The following is a 13,736-nucleotide window of genomic DNA, read 5'->3' as shown; positions in this document are numbered from 1 at the left end:
ACCGTCACAGTAAAAAAGTGTTCCCTGTGTTCAGGGGGAACCTTTTGTGATTCAGTGTGTGCCCACTTGCTCCGGTCCTGTCACAGGCACCAAGGGAAAGAGCCTGGTTCTGTCCTGTGTCTTCCCTTCAGACACACGGATGAGATCCCCCAGGAGTCTTCTCTAGGCCAAACAGTCCTGGCTCTCTCAGCCTTATGTCACAGAAGAGATGTTTATGTCTCTTAATCACCTCTGTGACCCTTTTTGGACTTCATGAGATCCTTGTCAGCCCATGTCTCCCTCCAGCCGAGGTCACTCTGGACAGCAGCAGGAGCGTCTGGCACATCAGCCACTCTTGATGAGGATACACTCTGCCCCAGGGTGCTGATCATTAATGAAGGTGTTAAACAGGACTGGACCCAGTATTCAGCCCTGGGGTACACCAATTACTAGTGTAAACTAGACTTTGTGCCACTGATCCTCAAAGTCTGAGCCTGGCTGGTTTTCAGTCCACCTTGCTCACTTCCCATCCTGTCCATTCTTCTTTATGATCCTGTAGTTTCCTGGATCCTCTTTCTTGCCCATCTTGATGACATGAGTGGTGCTTGTTTTCTGCCAGTATTCAGGCACTTCTAATCATCACTGTTTGAAGATTGTTGACAATGGCCTTGCAATGACATGTGCAGCTCCTTCATTACCTGTGAGTATTCCATCAGAGTCCATTTGCTTAAGTGTTTCCTACCCTGATCCTCCTCTCCCATGGGTACATATTCTGTGCTCCAGGCTTTCCCTATGTTTCTTGGACCTGGGATTCCTGAAGACTGGTCTTACTAGCAAAGACTGAAGTGAAGAAAGTGTTCAGTACCTTGACCTTTTCTTCAGCAGTATCCACATTTTTCCTAGTCTTCATTTTGTCACCTACATACTTTTAGAAGCCCTTTTGGCTGCTTTTGACAGTTCTAGCCAAATTCAATTCTGTTTGGGCTTTGGCTCATCTCATTCCTACATGCCCAGACAGAGTGTCTGCATTCCTCCCAAGTCCTGCATTCCTCACAAAACCTGTATTTATGTTGCTAAATAGAAAACAGTGAGACCCACAAATAAACTGTCAGCTATCTGTATTCCTTGTTGTCATGCTTCTACATACAGTCTAGTCACTAATGGTGACTAATTTTCTCTGAGACACAGTCTTGGCATGATTTGTGGATAAGGCATGAGCCCAGGACCATCCCCAACAGGCAACATTTTCAAGACTGCAGCAGATAATGAACTTTTACCCATATTTCCTTGCTTATTCCAAAAGCTTTTAGGTCTCAAATGCCCCAGTTTACCCCTTGCAATGTAACACACACTTCCAGTATTGTGCTGTGAAAAATACCCCAATGTAATAGGCTTCAACACTTCTTTTTGAGTTAAAAAAACCCCAACACATAAAACATAGCATCATTGACTACTCAGAAATAGCATAGGATTAAGAACAGACATAGGACTAAGTGCTAGGAGATGTGACTGTGGGAGGTCTGTGCTACTTGGCCTCAAATCTGAAAACAAACCCATAGACTGGAGGTATTTAACTATGTAAGTTTAGGCCAACAGATCTCAGGTCCCTTCATGACAAATTTTGGTCAGCAGATGTGACTGAAGTGACATCCCTTCTGTAACAACACATAGATTGCCTGACAGATCATTTCCCATTTGGTCTTCACAACGTCTTGCCTCCAGGCTCTGTATAATCTTCAGCTTTTCTTCTGTCAGAATATTTTACAAGATTGTATCTTCTACTTAACTGATCAGAAAATAATTTTTGCTTGTGTTGAGCAGTGTACAGTACTACTCTGATGAATATCATATGGAAAGGTAGGTTATTTTTCATTATGTTTACTTTGATGTAATCTGGAATTGTGGCAGATATATATACTGTTAATGTTACATAAAAGATCTCTGTTCTATTTAACCAACCATTCAAGAGATGCCTAATGGAGTTGATACCTTCCAAAGACTGGAATGAAATTATTTTATATATTTTGAGATATTTTGGCATATTTTCCTAAAAAAGAGAGGCTGACAATAAGAGAATTTTATTAGGTAGAGTTTTCATTATATTGATTTGATTTTTTACCATGGCTTCCTTCTTTGAAGGTTGGAGTTGTAAAAATATTGTTGTGACTTTCTCCTTTCTTTTTCTTTCCATGTTTCATGTAAAAGATGTTTCTTCTTGCCTAAAGAAAAGGTGCCAGCTGATAGTGGCATGTGTCAAAAGGTCTGTGAAGAAGACTGGGCACCAGCTGGTAATTTACATTGGTGCACATAACTGACAAGTACATAAAAACATTGCTGACTGCCTGTACTAGCAATCAATAGAGGGAAGGAAATTATGAGGTTATGTCAGCTGATGGAGTCTGACTTCCTTGCTTTTGAACTTTCAGAATGTCAAAAGTCATTTCCCACTGGTCAAGATGAACCTAGGAAACAGTGAAATGATACTGACCAGAAAAGGAAAAATCTTTGAATATCTGGTAAAAAAAATTTCTTCCACCTTTTACTGAAGAAATACACCTGCCATTCATAAAAGCAGTTTAAAGCCTCCAAGCTGTTTGACTCCTCACTGGATGAGCAGGTAACATCAGTTTCCAAAAATGTCTTTTTTGTCTCTCCAGCTGGTTGGTAAAATTAGCTCCCATCTCTCTAATGAGAATTTTACTGAGGTAGTCTGAAGTCCTTCCTGACCCCCTTAAAGACTACTTTAACTGTCTAGTCTTACTGTGGTTAGAAATTGAATGTGACTGTCATCAGCAGATTCCAGTGGACATGAAATATGCCTTTCTACTGTCCTTCTGGCTCCAGTCACTGAAGGGAAAAAAAAGAAATTTGTGCAGAAGTCCATCATGGTAAATGATTTCATCTTTGACTTTGAGGTCTTCTTTCTGATCATGAAGATCTTGAAGAAAATTACCAAACAGAACAGAACTCGAAATTCTATAATACACTGAAAATAACAAGCTAAAGATGGGGACAAGAGTCATTTGTCAAAGAAGACAATAGCAAAGTGAGGATCTGAAGACTTGAAGTAAGTGTCAAGTCTGTCTGATCTGGCCAACAGCTTTCCTTTTCTAGACATATTCTTCAGTATTTGTAACCTCACAAAATAATTATTTTCCCAGGCTTCTTATAATGGTTTTCTCTTTTCTACTAATTCCCAAATGAAATCTTGTTTCAAGAGGTTTTTTCTTTCTGAAGAAGGAAGTATTGAAGTCTTTTAGAAGTTCACTTATTTCTGCATTACTGTCATTGGTGTTATGGGGAAGGTGAAGAGATGCTGAGCTAAAGTAGAAAATGTTTGGTAGAAAGAAATACAACTGTAGATGAGAAGGATTTTGTTAAGTCAGGCAGAGGACTATAAAAAAAATCAGAGATTGATAAAGTAGTAAATAAAGTCAGTGCTATTGTAGTTGGATTTCAATGCTGATAAATATATAACAATGCTGTAGGGAAAAACTGGAGCACTTTAGAAGAGTCTAAAATGAACAGCATCAGGAATATTTAGAGAATCTGATGTCACTACATATATGTTAGTGAGGATCTTTGTTCAAGACAGTTAGACAGAAATCAGATGAAGGATAACCTAAGTCATTAGGGACTGTGAGAACTGGGAAATTTTATTAAAAAGTCATTGCCATTACACAATTCATTGCTATGTTTATTATTGCTAATTCATTTATAGGTTTGTCTGGGAAACTTTATGTGAAATTGGCCCCCCATCTTAAAAACAAAAAAGGATAATGCACAAAAAAAGAGAACCAGAACTGCATGATGAAATTATCAAACATACAGCTATAAAAGCAGTTTATATCAAGAAAAAGTCAAAGGCTCTTGTGCTGAAGACAGCCTGCTATAGCACTAGATAAAAAATATAAAGAATTAAGCAGAAACCAAGTCTTTGCAGCTTCTGTTCTCCTAGCTCTTAAAAATGTGAAACACGTAGAGAAAATTAAGTCTAAGGAATCTAAAATTCATGAAAGGTGAGACTTTTCTACATAGTGTATTGCACACCTTGTTTAACATAGGATGCCCTTAGCATCCTCACAGGAAAAGATGAGAGAAGAAAATAGGATATTTGAATTGGAAGGATTAATTGCATTTGACAAATCAACTTCAGAGTAAGTAATATATATTGTGTTTCAGTGGTTACGGTGGTTTCTACTACTAGACTCCTGTTTACTCATATGTTTTCTTTTAATATTAATGTGAAGTATCAGACACAGTCATTATTGGAAATACATCTGTTATATTTTTGAAATTACTATCTTGTATATCACTGATACCATCACATAATTATTGGTACAGATGGCAAAAAATTAAAACTTGCCTTGACACTGATGATGGAACAAATCTTCTTTAATATAAATCCATCTGTTGATGCATCTTAATGATTGACATGCAGTTGATAGCTAAAAAAAAGAAGAAAAATTTCACACAACAGTGTAACTTGATTATCTGGTACAATGTTCTGAATTTTACCACTCATTTTGTATTTTATACATCAATTATATCTTGCCCTAAATGAGATGGCAGATGCAGTGGGATGTCTTAATACAACACCTAGAACAACAATTGGTCTTGATTGCCAAAATATAAACAAGCATAGTGGATTACTCTAGTTCTGCTAAAGTAGAGCTGAGCATATCTTAATAACAATATTGACTTTGTCTCATGTTATTGCGTGTTAAAAGCAAACCTGAACTTTCTGTATTACGAATACTATGATCAGATAAGGAATTTCCCTAGGTCCCTTAACCATATCTGCAGACCCCATTGAGAGGGCAAGCAGAAAATATCTCTAAACTATTATTCACTGTTTAATAAAACTGTGATCCAAATCTCATGTAGGTTTCCAGGGGATATGAGGCTGCCAAATCTTTTTACTTAAGTAAATGATCTTGAAATGCTGGGTCTGTAAATAATCAAAGAGATGCTATATTCTTGTCAGTCACTCAGTGAAACAAATGGCGCATTTTAATTACTATGCATAACATTTTTGTAACAGTAAATTCCCTCACCTCTGCCTACTCTGAGATTTTTCCAATAAGTTCAAATGAAAAATGAGATTTCCTACATACTTTATTTTAAAGAAATAAGGGACATCAATCCAATAAACCGTTTATGCTCCATTCCAGATGTGTAGCATTCAGGGCACAATGGGATTGTGTAATGCAATTAAGGGAATTTGATCAAGAGACCAGACAAACAAGACATTCAGTGGTAATAACTTGATAATGCCGTTCTGCCTCCAAGCTCTGTGAGATTATCTCCCTTTAAGAAGCCAGCTAAATAAGATGGGTATCCCAGGATAACTATCCTAGAAATGCAGTGTTGAGAAGTTCCTGACCTTTCTCGGTCAGGAGAAAAAAATTTAAAATCTCTTATAGAATTTTTTTGGGGTAGGCAGTGTTTGCTCCAGAATCAGAAAGAAAAAAATGAAAACCAAAAACCCACCTATAGTAGTGAAACATTCTTCTGAAGATACCTAAGAGGTATCACTTAGTGTTCACATGTAAGAAGTTGTTCCAATATTTATCCTGTTACCACAGGAAAAGAGCCTGCATCCTAGAATACACCAGATGATGGTAGTATACACAACAGAGTTTCATGAGATTTTGCTGTAATTTGGTTGTAAGTGAACTGACAAAATTTAATATTTACACAAAACAATATTTCTACCTAATGGTCATAAAAATGACCAGTATGTTGTCGGGGCCAAATTCCATTTGAATTGCTCTGACCATTAACTTTTTTGAAGTCATTTGAACTAACAGTGTAGGTAAGGTAGCTGGGATTTGTTGTCTTTATTACCTCAACGACATCATCAATTAGGACTTTGAAGAAGAAAGAGACCATAGCTGTTTTAAACTCCCATGGGCAGAAATAAAAGGCATTATTTATTGTAGGAGACACTAATGGCTTTTCATAGGCCAATTAATCTTTTTTATGGAAGGATAACACTGAAGACAAACTTCTGACAAGACCTAAACATAATGTAATTCCTGAAGGCCATTCAAAATGGTTCTTAAGACTTGAAGAGACAGTAAACAAAGTAAAATACACTAAAACATGTGTCAAGTGTTTGTACAGCAAAAGCATGATACATAACAAGTTATTCCTTATGGCAGAAATTGGTCTATTGAAATGGATGACAAACTAAAAAGAAAACAAGATTAGGAGGGTACAAAGAGAACTGAATAAATCTCATTCCAGGATGAGGGCTGTGCCTTTAACCAGAAAGTAACTAGCAAGTTGGTTTTTTTCAGGAAATGTAAGGGTTCATCTGGATGGCTGTGCCCAGCTGCTTGCCATACTGCTGGGAACATACAGATCAACATGGAGGAATTGAGAGGGAAAAAAGAGCATGAAAAGAGGTTTTGAAACAATTAACTGATGGAAAAGGTCAAAAGAATCGAGTTTTTTTCATCCAGGAAACAGCATTTAGCATAAGCATTTTCCAGTAGAAAAGAGTTTGTAAAAGAACAGTGATCAATTTATTCTCCTTGATCACAGGAACTGGACAAATAGAAATAGATATTTGATTCTAGTAAAGGAAATTTCAAATTAAATACTGTGAAGGTATTAGAGGTTTTTTAGGATCAGCTCATGAGAACGCCTACTGAGAATGGTATTTTGTGAGTTTTTCTGAGTAACAGGGTGAACAGATACTTTTTAACATCTTCTCTTTTTATTTTTTAATTTACTATGGTACTATGTAATAAAAACTCCTATTGACCCTATGTTATATATAAGAACATGCTGAAAAGCATGAAATTGAAATTTTAAAAATGCAAGCACCTGTACATTTCTGCAGATAACCCTCTCTTTAATTCAGGAAAGTGCCTGGGGTCTCATTAATGTCTATCTTAATTAAAAGTTTCTGTGGAAAAAATTAACCACTTCCCTACTGATTCATCTTATTTCAATGAAACTGAATTTTTCTTTCAACTGGTATTTCAAGTAGTCTGTTCTTTTTGTGTTCATATTTTTCATCATGTCTTCAATTGTATTTTTGAATATTTGGTTCTCAACCTTACTTAGAGGAATGACAACTATATTATATGATAAATTCATTCAAAACTCTTAAAAAGATTAATTTTCACAGTTCTATATTAGGAGTAAGGCTACAACATTCTCAGTTTTCTTGAGAAGACATGCAACTTTGTCTAACATAGAAAATCATTTAGAAGCTGTAAAAAAAGCTGTTTGATTGAGGGTATGATCATAGAGTGAATCGGGTTGGAAGGGACCTTAAAGATCATGTAATAATCTTCTGACTTCATGTTTGTTGAATTCACTTACTATAAATATTTTATAAATATTTTTCATCATCCATAATTCTTATAGGCTGTTATGTCCCAAACATGCTAAAGGTATGTCCAGTTGTGTGAAGCTGATGACATATTCTATATTAATCTTGTCGTTTTAGAATCTTTTACATGATATAGTGAATCTTTTTTGTATATATATTTCTGGATGGAAGAAGTTTAAGGGAGAGGTAATGTTCTGCTGAAAACAAAAGTTTACTGCCTATGCTGGAAGACTTGAAATACTGACAACTAGTCAGTATTTACTGCAAGCTGCTCTATTACCCTCTAGGCAGAAATCTCAGTGGTTTTGTGTAAAATTTCTTATACTAAATTCAGTGTTACAATGTTGTATTTTAATTAATAATTTTAAAAGGAGATTTTTCATTTTGCAGTAACAAATTTATTTCTTTTTATGATTCTTTTTCATTGAGAATGTGCATTTGTTTAGTGGGATTAATTTTCATTTACGATAAAATTGTGAACATAGAGGCATTTGTGCTTGAGGATATTTAAAAAATACTAATAAAAATAATTTTGATTTTGACCCACACTTAAGTTTTCTATATTGTTATAAAACTGCTTCTTCATACTTTAAAATAATCAGTCTGTTTATTATTGTGTAGCTGATAGGCGACCTTAGTAAATTTTGTATTTGCTAAAAGTTCATGCACCTTTGCTGTAGGAGAAATTCATTGCTGTCAGAGGAATAATACTGCATTGTCAGAGCAAACTGAGCTTTGCAGCTGAAAGTTCCTCCTATGGCTGGGGTGGGAATGTGGAAGAAACCGAGGTCTCATAAATCCCTGTGCTCAGGTGGGGAGCACAGACGCGCTGCAGACACGAGCATGCAAGAGATGCATACTTCTCTTCACAGCAGAATCTCTCACTGACTCACACCCACCACTGCAATGAGTTCTTAGTGGCTTTGTTTTTTTCAAAACTAATACCCTTTTTGAAACAAGGATTGAAAATTCACAGCTCAGGACGATGCTTGTAGTCTCCTTGTATAATTCAACCCTGAAGTGTGAGGGACTGTATGAAAGCTGCAGAATATTTGGGCAAGGGAGCAAGGCTGTGTAATGAGCTCCCAAAGGAAACCTACACTCATTCAGGCAGCAAGGGCTCAGTTAAAGAATATTTGCATTAGGGAAATGTTTTCATACCTATCAGTGACCAGGAAGATGGGGGGAAATGCTAAAAACATGAAGCTGAATCTCAGTTCCCAGAACTGATGCTCTTCCGTCATGCACAACATCATATTTAACACTAATGAATTTCTTTCTCCATAGCATGAAAAATCTCTTTCAGTTTCTATATTTCCTTGTAGTTCTGCACCATAGAAAGCAGAGTACCAATGAAGTTCTGTGTACAGGACCAGAAAGGAGGATCTGTTTTCATCGGTCAGGGACAGTTTACATAGTTTTAATTGTTTTGTCTTTATTTGTTAATTTATTTTTACTTTGTCTTCACCTGCTAATTTTAAGTTAACACAACTTCTCTGAGTCAATTTCAGTATTAAAATCAAAGTTTTTACAGGGAAATTATCTGCTCAACTATGGGCATTTTAGTAGAACTGGAACAGTATTCATATCAGCTCAAGCAATTTGTAATAAAGACAGCAGTGATCCCTGGACAGACCAACACTGGGAAAAACAGTAATATATTCTTTAGTTAATACTTCTACTCTGTTTCCAGTATGTATTTAAAATTCCATCATGGATTTGAGATAGGGGGATTTTAAATTTTTAGGGAAAATAATTTAGATAAAGTGCCAAATTTTTGCATGTTTGTTGGAAGCTTGTTTGGCCTGCTTCATTTTAAGAAATCACAATGCTAATCTTGCAACTGCAGGTATTATCCTGGGATTCTTGATTAAAACAGCCTGTCTTCGTTTCTCTGGCTCTTCAGCTTCTAATCCCAAAGAGAAATGAAGGGAGGAGATGGATTGAAAAACTACACAAGTCTTTTTCAGTTCAGCTGTGTGAGGACACTAGAGTCAGGTCTGTCCTTACTTTGTCTTTATTTGCTTGCACATCTGTTTTGACCTTTCTGAGACAAAAAGGATTTCTTTTGTGGTAAGTTTATGGCCACTGAAGTGGGTAAAAGAAAACTCTTTAAAAGGCAATGGACTGTTGCTATTTTAGACAGGTCCCAATCAGCATCCCTTTCTCTCTTCCTTTTGACAGTGCTTGCATTGTCTGTCATATCAATGAAGGCTGGCTGAATCAATCTTAACTGTTGCCAAAGAAGGCTGTTGCAAAACAATGTGAAGTCTCCATGAGGACAAACCTAAACAGACTCTTTCTCAAAGTGGACTAAGCTGAGCTGCACAAAGGAGCTCTTGTGAGAGACAAGTTTTTCTGTATTCTTTAATTCCCAGCTATTGCCCTGCAGTCTGCCTGCATGGCTTGCCCCTGCTGTTTTTACTACCAAAGGTCTGAATCATCTCTATCTGGCTACCCTGCAAAAGCTTTGTGGATTTATGAAAAGATATGTTTCGATTCCAACCAAATACACAAACATTAATGACTTCTGCCCACTATTATTAAGCTGCCCTGAGAGTTCTAAGGTGAATTGCTAAAATAACTCCTTTGAGATATCATTCAAATGTACTTGTACATTGAGCAATAGTTAATTAGGCATATTCTTCTAATGGCTCTCATTTGTCCATTTGTTCCAAATTATTTTGGTGTAAAGTTGGATTCTCATAACTTGTTCCTTTTAGATTTTCTAAAAGGAAAGACTATATAATTTTTTTATGTGACAACAACAAACTTTTTGGCATTTCTGAATTCTTCAGGTGTGAGCGAAAAATAATTTTTAGTAAGTATATCTTTGAGGGCCAGCTGGCTGTAAATCACTTTGGCAGAAAAGGACCTGAGGGACCTGTGGACAAGACACTGAACAGTGAAGGTTAAAGGTATCCTGTGCTGCACGAGGAGAAATGTTTCTAACAGGCTGAGCAAGGTTAACCTTTCCTTCAGCATCACTGGGGCCACATCTGGAGTCCTGTGTCTGATCCTGCAATCCCCAGCACAGGAGAGACTTGGAGCTGCTGGAGAGAGCCCAGTGAAGTGCCCCAAAGATGGTAAGGGCCTGAAATCTCTATGAAGAAAGGCAGAGAAAGCTGGAAGTGTTGTGTCTGCAGAAGAGAAAGTTCAGGAAAGATCCCATAAATGTGTGCAAATCTGAGGGGAGGGTGTAAAGAGGATGGACCAGGCTCTTTTCAGAGGTGCACAGTGACAGGAGCAGAGGCACAAACTGAGGCAGAAGAAGTTCCCTATGAAAATCAGAAAACACTTTTCACTGTGAAGGTGACTGAGCACTGATAAAGATTTCCCAGAGACTAGTGGAGTCTCCCTCCTTCGAGATATTCACAAGCTGTCTGGATATGATCCTAGACAAGTATATCTAGGTGTACAGGCTTGGCTCCAAGGGGTGTTGCACCAGATGACCTCCAGCTTCCTTCCCACCCCAACCATTTTGTTGATCTGCTATATATATTAGAAATGTCACTTGCAAAGGAGTTATGAAGGTTTACACAGGCCATGATGAAAAGCTTCATGCAGAGAAGGAGAAATTATTGTTTTGAGTATCTTGATTATTGCCAATTCAATTTATATAAATATATATGAGGCTAGATATCTTGTGAAATTTTATTTGAACCAGTAATATGATGAAAACCTTCTCATCACTCTGTTTGTTACAATTCCTGTCTGAAAAAGATGAGCTAGATACCTGAAAAGAGAAAAAAAATATTTTGATTGTAGTTCACTTAGCTTTTAATGATTGACATGATTTGGGCTCAGCTTAGATTTAGAAGGTTGTGTTTTACTCTGAAAGTCACTCTATGGCCTGTCTATGCTTCACAGCATATGAAAACAATAACTTCCCATATGGTAGAACTTTATTTTATAACTATTGTTGACCTTGCTTTCAACTCCCAGTGTTTGCTGCAGGACAATCCCACCACTCTTCACCAAGAGAGCAAGTACTGCAAGTTGGACCTGCTTAGTGCACTGTGGATGTTTCACCTTAGCATGTATAAACTATTTACAGTGTGTTTATACAGAGATTATGGAAGCTCTGTGATACAGACCATTCACACATTATGAGCAGATTCTGATGTATTTCAACTCCAGCAGTTCCTTGGTAGAAACTCTCACTGACATCAACGGGGTTCCTCGCAGTGTGATTAAGTGTGAGTCGACATGAAGAAAGGCATTTGGGGCTGACCTTGTGGGTTTTTATGCTGAAGTTAATTTTTTTTTTTTTTTTTAATGATAGTGATCTCAGTACAACAACAACTACAGAACATTGAACAAGTACTATAAGTACCACAAGTACAGCAAAGGTAATTTTCTTTCTGAGGTTGCCTTTCTAATATCCCCAGTACAGAATGGCTTCTATTTATTTCAGTGGAAAACATTCCACTGCTTTAACAGATACAGAAAACTCTGTGGGATCAAAATCTTAAGCACATTCACAGACGTACATGTTGAACTTCAATGAAATTTTTACAATTAAATCAATCAATCAATCAATCAATCAATCAATAGCATAATCTAAATTCCCCTCTACATCAGCATCTTAGAAATTTTTTTTCCTTCCTTTCAGATTAAATACTGAACAAAGCAGCAAATGCTTTAACTACATGAGAATTGTTTAATGTTGTATCTTGCCTTCTGAATATTTATTTCATTTATATTTTTGCTGGAAAGTGATTACTATTGATACCTATCACTACAGAATGTCTGTGATGTGCTCCCAGTCTTCAGGGGGATTTGAGGAGGTATATAACCTGGAGGGCTTCCCACTTTAAAGACTGCTCATTTATCATTCTGCTGTCTGGCACAGACAGAGATTTTGCACATTATCCAATTTAAACATCCATTTAGAAGCAATCAAATTTTTATTCCTTGCTAACATCAGCACAGAGACTGTGATGAACTCCAGTAAGATGGCTGAAACTAAGAAGGGGTGTTCAACAGGAGAGAGACAAAAATTTAACTACATACCATTGCAGAAATGATTGTAGCAAATTTTGAACACAAATTTACTGCTTTTTGTTACCATGACACAAAGTTTATTGTAATGAGTTAAGGATGCCAATATTGCCTTTTAATGCACTTTTGGCAATTAAAAAAAAAAGCAAGGCTATGCACTAGTTCGCCATTTTAATTTGCCAATAGGTATAAAATTTGGCAAGCAAATGTACTATAAAATGAAAAGTAGTCATATTTAAACAAAATTCCACATTGAACTTCTAACCAATGTAGTTTTGCCATAAAATTAGAAAAAGTACTGCCCTTCAATGTCAGACTAACATGCTGTTACTTGGTGTAACTAGGTTTTGATGTCAAAATAATAGAGGAAAAAGGAAATATTGTCACGGTCATACTTAGATTATTGTAGGAAGAGAGTTAGAATAACAATTAAATATGTTCTGATTTTCAAACACATAGCACGGTCTTGAAAGGATGTGCTTTATTCTGAAGTAACTTTATGGTAACTACTCTAGAGACATGAAATATAAAAGTGGTTTTTGTATCAGTTTAGGACTTCTTGTTTCAGGTTCTTTAGGGGAATGGTGGGATTTGGAATTTTGTCTTTAATTTCTTGCCATTTAATATGTCAAATAAATTATCAGGAAAGTAATTTGAAAAAAGATGAAAGACACTTTTAGAAGTCATTTAGGAGTCTTGACATACTTCAACAGATCTAGACAACCAAATTTTAGATTTAATTCCATAAATTGAATTCTCCATGTACCCAAAAGTCAAGCTTCATAGAAGTCCTTGTAATTATCTTTTTAATGGAAAGGTATTTTTAAGTGCTTTTTCAATTAATCCTGTTCTTTTTATTAAATTCTGTATTTTAAAATTAACACTCTCTCCAATTCTGCAGTTACTGGAAAAGCCCTTCAGATTTATTTTATTTCCACAGTTTAGTCTGTTTTCAGTTTCTGAAGTTCTCTCTAGAGAAACCTGAAACTTTCAGAAGTTTTCTGTTTCATTGAGACAAGCCTGCAGTAACTTACATTCATGTTCAAACACAGACACCATGAGGCACTGCATTTATTAATCACATGGATTTGGAAGGCACTAATCCTAACACACAAAGCCCAAAACAAGTGCAAGTCTCTGCAGGACTGTGGCCACATAGTGATTTTCTATTCATCAGAGCTCAGTATTTTCCTTTTGACAAGTACACCACTCTTGATAACACTTCTGAAGCTGAAGAAGATGAGCCTTCTAAGAGACATATCTAAAATAAACTTTTATTTGTTTATGAGAAATTTATACCATGTTGATTATTGAGGAAATGTAAACTGTTATGTGCCATCCCATCTTCCACAAGTATTTCTGGTCAAGGGCAAAGAAATAGAAGAGAGAAATAAATGCGTCC

This window comes from Catharus ustulatus, chromosome 1, assembly GCF_009819885.2.
Source record: "Catharus ustulatus isolate bCatUst1 chromosome 1, bCatUst1.pri.v2, whole genome shotgun sequence".
Classification (NCBI taxonomy): Eukaryota; Metazoa; Chordata; class Aves; order Passeriformes; family Turdidae; genus Catharus; species Catharus ustulatus.
This window is presented reverse-complemented; position numbering follows the sequence as displayed.